At 38.5% G+C, this 12443-nt stretch overlaps 1 pseudogene; it reads left to right on the top strand.

Annotated features, from left to right (window-relative positions):
- The first annotated feature begins 11795 nt into the window (after positions 1-11795).
- Positions 11796-12213, top strand: LOC118531370 (mitochondrial import receptor subunit TOM20 homolog pseudogene; annotated as a pseudogene).
- The last annotated feature ends 230 nt before the right edge of the window (positions 12214-12443 follow it).

Below are 12443 nucleotides of genomic sequence, written 5' to 3'. Positions count from 1 at the left end.
GCTTTCATAAAAAAATGAGTGGAGTTTATCTAGTGTATTAATAGCATTCAATGTGCAAATCACATGCCTAATGCTAAAGAGCAGATTGTGTCTAAAACCCGTATGTTGAAGCCCTAACTCTCAACGTTGACTGTATTCGAAGATTGGGCCATTAGGAGGTAATTAAGGTTAATTGAGGTCATGAGGGTGGGACCCAATCTGCTAGGATTAGTGTCCTTTTAAGAAGAGATACCAGAGAGTGCACTCTCTGTAGCTCTCTCCCCACCATGTGTGGACGGAGTGAGGAGATAGCCTTCTGAAAGCATGAAAGCCAGCCCTCACCAGAAACTGACCCTACTCGACCTTGATCTGGGACTTCCAGCCTCCAGAACTGTGAGAAAACATATTCCTGTTGCTTCCGCCACCCAGTCTGTGGTATTTCTTTGTGGCACCCCAAGCCGACTAAGCCATCTAAAGATACAATATGTTAACTGACTTCTAAAAATCTACTGTTTTTTGGGGCACCTGGGTGGCTCAGCTGGTTAAGCGTCTGCCTTTGGCTCAGGTCATGATACCACGGTCCTGGGATCAAGCCCTGCTTCGGGCTCCCTGCTCTGCGGGGAGCCTGCTTCTCCCTCTCCCTCTGCCTGCCGCTCTGCCTACTTGTGCTCTCTCTACCTCTCTGTCAAATAAATAAATAAAACACTTAAAAGTAAATAAATAAAATAAAAATCTACTGTTTTTTATTGCTGTGATGTAGCCTACTTGATTAGAACAGGTTATTCTTTTACTATACTGTCGGATTTGGGTTCATGATTATTTACTTAAGATAGTTTCTTGTATATTTTTCTATGTGATACTGAATATCATGTTCCCTTTCACACAATTTTTTTTACCAATTATGGGATGAAAGTTATGCAATTTTTCCAAACAAAACGAAAGCAGGGTGCCACCTTTTGTGTGGTGGTTAAAGGGCACACACTCTAGAACCAGACTGCTTAGGTCTGAATCCAGTTAACCTCCCTGTGCCTTATTTTTCTCAATTGCATAATATGACAAACATAGTAACTATCTGAAAAGTGTACTAGAGGATTAAATGAGCTAATATATGTCAGAGGCTTAAGAACAATGTCTACCTGATACAGAATAAGTAAGGGACTAAGTTTTGTTTTTTTTTTCTCTTTTTTTCATCTCTGGTTATGAGACTTTTAAAATAGTAAAAAATTATCTTTCTTAAAAATTTGAAAAAACTCACTGATAAGGGGCGCCTAGGTGGCTCAGTCGTTAAGCGTCTGCCTTTGGCTCAGGTCATGATCCCAGGGTCCTGGGATCGAGCCCCGCATCGGGCTCCCTGCTCTGCAGGAGGCCTGCTTCTCCCTCTCCCACTCCCCCTGCTTGTGTTCCCTCTCTCGCTGTGTCTCTCTGTCGAATAAATAAAATCTCAGAAAAAAAAAAAAGAACTCACTGATAAAACTTCTGTCTCCATTTGCTTATATTATTTAATTTAATATTAACACAACTTCTGTTTTCTTCCTTAGATATGGGCCTACCCAATTTCTCCCTTTTTAAAAAAGATTTTTCTAATTTCTTAGCATATACTTGTACATAATATTCTCCTATAATTTTATAAAGCTCCTGCCTATATCCTTTATTGCAAGTATGATTCTCCCTTTTATTATATGTTATTTTAATATTGTAATTATAATATATGTAATTTTTACATATTGTAATTTTTTTAGGACTGACTTGTGGATTTTATTACAAAATTTTATTTACTGCTGTTTCTGATTTATTTCTGATTTTAAATTCATGGTTTTCTTCCTCCAGGTTTTGATAGCTTTTGGTCTTTAATTTGTTTATACGAATACTTAATTTGTTAATTTACACAGACTTCTTTATAAATCTAAGGCTATGAATTTACCTCTTGTGGTATCATAAAAAGATACTTTGGTCTTTGCCCCAGTCCCTGACACAGAGTTCCTAAATCCGTTGTAACTTCCTGAGTGATAGGAGCATCTTTTTATTCTAATGCGGCAATTCTTAGTGGGTCCCTAGATAGCTTCAGGAAGGGGGCTGGTCACCAGAAAGATGAAGCCTTGCTTAGAAATCTAGAACTTCCAGCTCCATCCCCCAAGCCCCCAAAGGTGGAGGAAGGGAGCCAGAGATTGAGTTAAAAATTGATCATGCCTATGTGATGAAACCTCCAGAAAAACCCCTAAATAACAGGGTTCAGAGAGCTTCCAAACTGGTGAACATATTCATGTGCCAAGAAGATGGTACATCCCAACTCTATGGAGACAGAAACTTCTGTGCATGGGACCCTCAGGACCTCACCCTATATAACTCTTTATCTGGTTGTTCATTTGTATACTTCATAATACTCTTTATAATAAACTGGAAAATGTAAGTAAAGTGTGTTCCTGAGTTCAGTGAGCCTTTGTAGCAAATTCTTAAACCTGAGAAGGGGATCATGGGAAGCGCTAATTTATAGCTGGTTGGTTAGAGGTATAGGAGGCCCAGGACTTGTGACTGGCATCGGAAGTGGGGGCGGTCTTGGGGGACAGAGCCCTTAACTTGTGGGGTCTATGCTAACTCTGGGTAGTTAGTGTCAGAACTGAATTGAATTGTTGAACACATGGGTTGTGTCCAGAGATTCAGAGAACTGGTTTGTTGGTATTGGAAAACACTGAAGACCTCTAAAAACAACTTTGTTCATATTCTATAAGTTTCATAGTTTTTTTTTTTTACAGCTTTATCAAGTATAATTGCTATACAATAAACAGCATTAATTTACTTTCTTTCACTATAGGTAAATTTGTATTCTTTAAAATTTTCTGTGAATGGGGACATATAGTATATATGCTTTTATATCTGGCTTTTTTCATTCTGCATATTTATTTTGAGATTCATCCATGTTGATGTATTGTATCAATAGTTCATTCCTTAAAAAAAAGATAAATATGTGAGATGGTGGATGTGTTAATGAATTGGATGAGGACAGTCCTTTCACAAGGTGCACATACATGACATCACCATGATGTACATTTTAAATATCTTACAATTCAGGGGCGCCTGGCTGGCTCAGTCGGTTGAGCGACCAACTCTTGGTTTTGGCTCAGGCCGTGATCTCAGGGTCATGGGATCGAGCCCCATGTCAGGCTCCCTGCTCAGTGCAGAGTCTGCTTGAGATTCTCCCCCACTCCCTCTGCCCCTCCCCCCACTCATGTGCGCACCCCCATGCACGTGCACGCTCTCCCTCTCTCTAAAATAAGTAAATAAATCTTTAAATATCTCACAATTGATTTCTCAATCATACCTCAATAAAGGTAAAAAATAAAATAGTGCATTCCTTTTTGGATACACTACAATTTATATATTCATTTACCTGTAGATTGAAATTTGGGTTGTTTCCAGTTTGGGGCTCCTATAAATAACGCTGCTACGACATGTGTTTGCAAGCCCTTGTATGGACATAGGCCTTCATTTCTCTTGGAGAAATATCTACGAATGGCGTGGCTGTGAGGGTGCATGTTTAACTTTTTAAGAAACTACCAAACTATTTTCCAAAGTGATTGCGCCAGTTTACGTTCGCACAAGCAGTGTTCCAGTTGCTATGATGTAATTTTAGATGTTCTATTAGGTATATATAGCTACCTTGTTATGCTTTTATATTTTTTTAAGATTTTTTTTTTTAATTTATTTGAGAGAGAGAGAGAGAGCACAGAGGGAGAGGGAGAAGCAAACTCTCCACTGAGCAGGGAGCCCAACACCGGGCTCGATCCCAGGACCCTGGGATCATGACCTGAGCCGAAGGCAGACGCTTAACCGACTGAGCCACCCAGGCGCCCCCTTGTTACGGTTTTAATTTGCATTTCCCTAAACTATTCATGTGCTTATTTGTCATCTGTATGCCTTGCAGTACAATGTTGAACAGAAGTGGTGATGATGAAGGATAGTTGGAAGAAAGGCAGGCAGAGACAAGGGGCCCCCCGCCTTAAGAGGAAACCACCCTTAAAAGGATTTTACACCACCCTGGTGTATAAGGGCACCCTGGAAGGAGCTTGAGATTCTCTCTCTCTCCCACTCCCTCCACCCCTCTCCCTCTGTTTCTCTCTCTCTCTCTCTCTCAAATAAGTAAATCTTTAAAAAAACAAGTTTTCAAATTAAACCTTTCATTTTTATATAATAGATTCAAATGCATTTGTAAGAAATAATACAGAGAAATCCCATGTATCCTTTACCCAGTTCCACTGATGGTAACATCCAGGATACTGACACTGATAAAATCAAGATACAGAACATTTTCAGCATCGCAAGGATTCTTCATGGTGCCCTTTTGTAGCCACGACCATTTCTCCTCCTCTCAGCCTCCCCACTACCCCCTTTCCACCCTGGCAACCTCTGATCTGTTCTTCATTTCTATAATATTTTTCATTTTAAGAACTTAAAAACGGAATAGTACAAAGATGGATTGGCATCTTTCACACAGTATAAATCTCTAAGACCCATCCAAGTTGTTGCATTATATCAATAGTTCATTTATTTTTATAGCTGGGTAGTATTCCACAGTACTGAGGTATTGCAGTTTGTTTAACCATTAGCTCATTGAAGGACAATACGTTGTTTCCAGTTTGGGACTATTATGAAGGAAGCTGCTATAAATATCCACATACAGATTTGTTGTTTTTTTTTTTAATATTTATTTATTTATTTGAGAGAGACTGCAGGGAGGGGCAGAGGGAGAGGGAGAGAATCTCCAGCAGACTGCCCACAAATGCAGAGCCCAATGTGGGGCTCATTCCCATGACCCTGAGATCATGACCTGGGCCAATATCAAGAGTCAGACGCTCAACCAACTGAACCACCCAGGCGCCCCCCCAACTCCTTTTTAAGATTTATTTATTTGAAAGAGAAAGATTGTATATAGGTTTTTGGGTGAACATATGTTTTCATTTCTCTGGAATAAATGCCCAGGAATGAAATTTCTGGGTCATATTGTAGTTACATATTTAGTTTTTAAGAACCAGCCAAGCTGTCTTGCAGAGTGGCCACACCATTTTATATTTATCCAGCAATGTATGAGTGATGCAGCTTCTCCACATCCAGCCAGGATTTGTTGTTGTCACTATTTCTTTTTAGACACTCCGATAGATAGGTAGTGATAGCGCACTGTGACTTTGTTTGCATTTTCCCCAAGGCTAAGTGATGTCAAATGTCTTTTCAGGTGCTGTTTCATCTCTATATCCTCACTGGTGAAATCTCTGTTCCTATGTCTTGTCCATTTTGTTGTGGATTGTTTGTCTACTATTGTGATTTCTTTATATATTCTAGATACTAGTACTTTTTTAAAAAAGATTTATTTGAGAGAGAGAATCCCAAGCAGGCTCCATGATCAGCATGGAGCCCAATGAGGGACTCAGTCCCACGACCATGAGATCATGACCTGAGCCAAAACCAAGAGTCGGATGTTTAACTGACTGAGCCACCCAGGGCCCCTCTAGATACTAGTACTTTGTTGGATATATGGTTTGCAGAGATTTTCTCTTGGTCTGTAGCTTGTCTTTCCATCCTCTTAACAGAATCTTTTGCAGCACAAATGTTTAAATTTGATGAAGTCCAATTTATCTTTTTTTTTTTTTTAATGGATCACACTTTTGGTGTCAAGCTGAAGAACTCTTCACTTGCCCCTTTATCCCCTTATTCTGAATACCTTCTCCTGTGTTTTTTTTTTTTTTTCCTAAAAGTTTTATGGCTTTACATTTTACATTTAAGTCCATGGTCCATTTTGAGGTGATATTTGTATAAAATATAAGGCTGAATTCAAAGCTTTTTTGATTTTTATTTTTGGGGTTGTTTGTTGTTTCTTTCTTTCTTTCTTTCTTTTTTTGTTGCATATGGATGTTAATTACTTCAGCAACCATTTGCTGAGAGGCTATCCTTCCTCCACTTAACTGCTTTAGCACCTTTGTCCAAAGATCAGTTGGTTACAATTGTATAGGTCTATTTCGGGGTTCTCTATTCTCTTCCATTGATCTTTGTGTCTATTCTCCCACCAATGCCAAACATTCCTGATGATTGTAGCTATGGACTAAATATTTAAATCAGATAGACTCTTCCCATTTTGTTTGTTTTTTTTTCTTCAAAATCGTTATAGCTATTCTAGTTCCTTCCCATTTCCATATAAACTTCAGAATAAGCTTGTCTATATCTACAAAAATTCTTGCTGAAATTTTGATAGAAATTGCATTAAATCTGTATATCAATTTGCGAGAATTCCCACCTTTCCTATATTGAGCTGTCTCATCCATGGTCAAGTGATATATTTTTACTGAGGTGAAATTCACATAATATTGATAATTTTATTTATTTATTTATTTAAAGATTTTATTTATTTATTTGACAGAGAGAGACACAGCGAGAGAGGGAACACAAGCAGGGGGAGTGGGAGAGGGAGAAGCAGGCTTCCCGCTGAGCAGGGAGCCCGATGCGGGGCTCGATCCCAGGACCCCGGGATCATGACCTGAGCCGAAGGCAGACGCTTAACGACTGAGCCACCCAGGCGCCCCAATCTTCATAATTTTAAAGTGCAAAATTCAGTGGCATTTAGCACATTCACCTCTACCTAGTTCCAGAACATTTTCATCACCCCAGAAGAAAACCCTGTATCCATTAAGCACCTACTCCCCACGCCTCCCTCCTTCCAGTCTACTCTGCTCTCTGTCTCTATAGATTTACCTATTCTAGATATTTCATATAAATAACATCATACAACATGTGACCTTTTGTCTTTGCTTTCTTTCACTTAGCATAATGTGTTTGAGGTGCATCCACATTGTAGCAGGTACCAGTATTTCATTCCTTTTTATGGCCAAATAATATTCTACTACATGCTTATACTATAATTTATTTATCCCATTCATCTGTTAATGGATATTTGGGCTGTTTTCAGTTTTTGGCTATTTTGAATAGTGCTGCTATAAACATTTGCTTATAAGTATTTGTTTGCGTACTTGTTCTGTGTTCATTTTTAAAAGATATTTTCATTAGGTATAGAATTCTACACAGTCAGTTTTACCATTTCAGTACATTAAAGATATTGGTCATTTATGTTCTTGCTTGTGTTGTTTCTGATGAAAAATCTGCTGAAATCCTTATTGTTGTTCCTCTGTGCAAAATGTGACATTTTTCTGTGATTTCTTTTAAGATTTTCACTCTATATCTGGGATTGAGACATTTATGGTGTTCCTTGGTGTAGTTTTCTTCATATTTACTGTGTATAGGGATTTTTTTTTAAGATTCTTACATCCATACATTATTTGTTTTCATAAAACTTGGAATCTTTAGGCCATTATTTCCCTATCTTTCTTCTGCCTCTGCTACTTTAATTACACATTAGAGTGTTTTAAGGTGTCCCATAGCTCACCGATGCTCCCTTAATTTTTTTCCCAATCTTTTTATTCTCTGTATTTCATTTCAGATAAAAATCTATTGCTATCTCTTTAAGTTCACTAATCCTTTCTTCTGCAAAGTCTAATTTGCCATGAATCTCATTCATTATAGTTTCATCGCACCTCACACATTATAGTTTTTATCAATAGAAGTTTCAGTTTCATCTTCCATGACTCTCCTTAACTTTTTGATCATATGGAAAATAGTTATAATAGCTGTTTGATTGTCCTTGTCTGCTAATTATAACATCTGTGTCAGTCTGAATCAGTTTCTATTAATTTCTTTGTTCCTTCATTGTGAGTCAAAGTTCCTTTTTCTTTACATGCCTGCTAATTTTTTACTGGGTGCAAGACCTTCTGAATTTTACCTTTATGGGTGCTGGATATTTATGTATTCTTATAAATATTCTTAAGCTCTTTTTTCTGGGACGTAGCTACATTACTTGGAAACACTTTGATTCTTTTAGGTCTTGCTTATAAAATTTGTTAGGTGAGATAAGAAGCATGTTTAATCTAGAGTTAATTATTCCTCATTACCGAGGCAAGAACCTTCCGAATACAACATTCCATGAACTGTGAGACCTTGCAGTCAGGTTGTTGAACACAGGTACTATTATCAGCTCTGTGTAAACACTAGGTACTGTTTCCTCTAATCCTTTCAAATGGTTCTTTCCCCAGTCTTGGGTAGTTTCCTTGTACACTGGCACTGCTCAGTTCTCAGCTGAATACTCAAGGGGCATTTTGAAGATCTTTGAAGTTCTAAATCTGTATAGTTCTCTTCTCTCAAATAATCTGTCCTGTGAACTCTAGCTCCATTGGTATTCCCGGACTCTCAGCCCCATCTCCTCTAGTCAGGAATTCCACCATAATCTACTTGGTTTCCCTCTTCCTGTGCTATAGGCCCAAAACTCTCTCAAGGCAATAATCTGGGGCAATAGTTGGGTTCACTACATTTGTTTCCTGTCTCTCATGTATCACTCTCTTTCATTGCCTAAAATCCAGTGTCTTGAAGAGCATTGTTTCATATATTTTGCCTGTTTTTTAGTTGTTTTAGGCAGGAAGGTAAATCTGGATCGTTACTACATCTTGGCCAGAAACAGAATTCTAACAGTAATAATATTAAAAATTATTACTCTAAAATGAAAGCAGGATCTCAAAGAGATACCTGCACTCTCATGTTCATTACAGCATTATTCACAACAGCCAAGATATAGATATAACCTCAGTGTCCATCAATGGATGAATGGATATATATATATATATATATGGAATATCATTTGCCATGAAAAAGAAGGAAATCCTGCCATTTGTGACAATATGGATAAACCTTGAGGGCATTATGCTAAGTGAAATAAGTCAAACAGAGAAAGACAAATACTGTATGATCTCATTTTTTAAAAAGATGAACTCGTAGAAACAGAGTAGTGGTTACCAGGGGCTAGGGGGTGGGAGAAATGGGGAGATGTTGGTCAAAGGATACAAACTTACAGTTATAAAATGAATAAGTTCTAAGGATCTAAAGTACAACATGGTGATTATAATTAACAATAGCATATCATATACGTGAAAGTTGCCAGGAGAGTAGATCTTAAATGTTCTAACTACAAAAAAGAAATGGTAGTTATGAGATGTGATGGAGGTGTTAACTAATGCTACAGTGGTACTCATTTTGCAATATATAAATGTATCAAATTAATACTTTAAACTTCCACAATGTTATATGTCAATTATATATTCAATAGAGCTGGAAAAAATACTATTCCAAGAATACTATTGCCAGTTTGAGCGCATTATCCTTCTTATCATTTCCTGGGGGTTCTTAGTGTTCTTATAGCTTGAGGCTACTCAGAATTGCGTGGATATCAATTTCAGACTGTTAGAAACTAGTAATAAATTATATTGTTAAATAACTTGCAGAATTTTATGTGTATTAGACAAGCCCTCCATACCATTCCAAAATCCTCTTGGCCTCTCCTCTTACTCCAGCCACTGCTGCAATGACCAGCTGCATTCAGACTTGGACTGGCTTTGCAGAGATGCAAGTGGACACTGTCTCTCCTTGGCTAGTGTCATACATGTTTATTTCCCTCCCTGAGGCTTTTCTTTCTCTATCACTAGGAACTCCCTCTGCATTCCCCACATGGACAACCAGAAAATGTGAGGGAGTTTAATACCCATAGGGCCACTCTTGACCACTGGAGAAGAGGAGACCATAGATAGATGATTTCCCCTTTGATCCCTGAATAGACAGTTCTGAGACTCATTTTTTCACACTTTACAAAAGATCCCAGTTGGATGGATTAGACACCAATTTTCTACGGTGGTGGCCAACTCTATTTGTACTTGGATTGGTTCTTTTCCACCTTCTCTATTCCACCTCCTTTTTGTGCACATCTGCTTTCTGAAACCATATTTCTAAACAAATTACCTGCCCACAAGCCTTAATCTTAGAATCTGCTCTTAGGGAAACCAGACTAAGACAGTAGAGCATATATTTACATTTACATGTATTTATCAATATATTATAATAACCAGTTTTGGTGTGGTTATGCAATGATTCGTGACAACTAATGTGAAATCATGTCATAGTATCCATGATATCTCTGAAAAGGTTACTGCAAATGAATGGTGAGTTTTTAAAAGTCAAATTTAAAAACCAAGTCAAGCATTTATTGAGTGCTTACTCCATGCAAGGCATCATGCCGAACACTGAAAAATAACAAGAAGTATGATGTATATGGAACCAAAGAGAAAAATGTTGAGCAGGATGTTTATTTTTAAAATACAAATTAGAACATTATTAACTAAAAAAATAATATAACTATATAACACTACTAAAAAAGTGATATCTTCTACTTTTGTCTTGAAACAACAAAATAAAATAGATGAAATATATGAAGCTATAGTTTTTAAGACACTAGACATCAACCAACAAAGGGCAGTGATCTCTGAGAGATAGAAAACAAATGAGACCAAGCACCTGGCTGGCTCAGTCAGTAGGGCATGAGACTCTTGATCTTAGGGTCATGAGTTCAAGCCCCATGTTAGCTGTGGAGCCTAGTTAAAATTAAACAACAGCAACAAATGAGACAAATTCTATTGTTTCCCAGTTTACAGCCTGGAGCGAATTTCAAAAGTGCAAGAAGAAGGATCTCAAGCAGAGCCTAGCAGCCTGCCTGAATTAAGCAGACAGAGCTTGGAGTTCAGAAAGGTCAAGGAGACTAGAGTTCTCAAGGCAGAGTATGAGAGAGGAGAAAACACAAAATAGACCTCCAAAGATGAGTAGAAGGTCCCACTTTAGTCTTCCACCAAGTATTGATCAGTGTATGCACATGAGAGAAATGTTTGAGGCCAACCAAGAGAGTAATGTAAAACACATTCTCAGAGGTCATACAAGGCCAAGAATAGTTCCTTATATTAATTTTCAACTGCTGTGGAACAAATTACCACATACTTAGTGGCTTAAAATAAAACCGATTTACAAGTTCACAGTTCTTGAAGTCTGAATTCTGAATGCAGGCTATCTGGGTCCTCTGCTCAGGGTCTCACAGGCTGATGCCAGGATCGTGGATGGGCTGGGTCCCTTCTGGAGGCTCTGGGGCTGAATCCACTTCCAAACTCATTTGTTGTTGCCAGAATTTAGATCCTTGCCATTGTTAGGACTGAGACACCATTTTTTCACCGGCTGTCAGTAGGGGCTGCTCTCATTAGAAAGGTTAGTTTCAGGTCTTTACCATGACCCTGTCCATTTTCAAAACCAGCAAGGGATAATTTCCTTCATGTTGAATCCATCCCTCTTGTGCATCAAATTTCTTTTGTCAGGAAGAACCTAGTCTTATTTAAGGGCTCATCTGATTAGGTGAGACTCACCCAGGGTAATCAGCCTTTCTTGACATCAATTGTGCAGTATAAAAAAAACTTAATTCTGGGAGGGACAATACTCATTGAGGAGGGGATTATATAAAGGTGTGGGTCACTAGGGGTCATCTTAGAATTCCACCTACCACATTCTTGTTCCCACCAGAGTAGAAAACTTCATTAATGATGGGGAATTGGGTAGAGTACTCAGAAGGGTTTTGCCTCAGTATTGTGAAAAAACTAGCCCTAGACCAAAGATTGCTTTTGTCCTAACAAAGCTTAAAGGAATGACTTGAAAGGATAAAAATGTTTCCTAGTAACTTAAATCAACCTCAGAACAAAGCTCAAGAGTATATATAAGATCACAAACACAGGCCTTTCTACATTCTTTATGGCAAGTGTCAGGTGGGAGCAAGGTGGGGGGGTCTGCTCCGAGGGTCCACAGCCTACTGCTTTGTCGCCTGGATCCCAATGCCGCTGAGCTCACTCCTGCTCCTCGGTCAAGAGAAGATGGTGGGCCAGAACAGCACCATCACTGCAGGTGTCTGCAGGGCTCTTTTCATCGGGTACTGTATTTACTTCTACCACCAGAGATGGCGTGGCCCCAGCTTCGAGAACAGGCTTCGAGAACCAAAGAAACAAAAGCTTGCCAAGGAGAGAGCTGGACTTTTCAAGTTACCTGACCTTAAAGATGCCGAAGCTATTCCGAAATTCTTCCTTGAAGGAAAGTTGCTAGCTTGAGGTGAATATGAGAAGGGTGTAGATCATCTGACAAATGCAGTTGCTGTGTGTGGACAGCCACAACACTTATTTCAAGTGTTACAGCAAACTCTTCCACCACCAGCAGTCCAGATGCTTCTGACCAAGCTTCCAACAATTAGTCAGGGAAATTGTAAGTGCTCCGAGCTTGGCTGATGATGTGGAATGAGAAACGAATGTCAACATAATAATCTCAATGAAAAACATTTTTAAAATCTTAACTCAGAAGATGAGCAGCTCTAGGGGAATGAGGGCAAATAGGATTGTTATGGACCGTCCTGCACTGAAACCTACCAAAGTTAATTTTTACTTTGTGTAGATCCATTTGTCTGTTTTATTTATTCTTCCCAGTGAAAAGTGTCATTTTGATAGAAAGCTTTTCATTTTATAAATATACTA

This window comes from Halichoerus grypus, chromosome X (assembly GCF_964656455.1).
Source record: "Halichoerus grypus chromosome X, mHalGry1.hap1.1, whole genome shotgun sequence".
In the NCBI taxonomy this organism is placed as follows: Eukaryota; Metazoa; Chordata; class Mammalia; order Carnivora; family Phocidae; genus Halichoerus; species Halichoerus grypus.
Note: the sequence above shows the minus strand (reverse complement) of the source record. Positions and strands in the feature narration are given on the sequence as shown.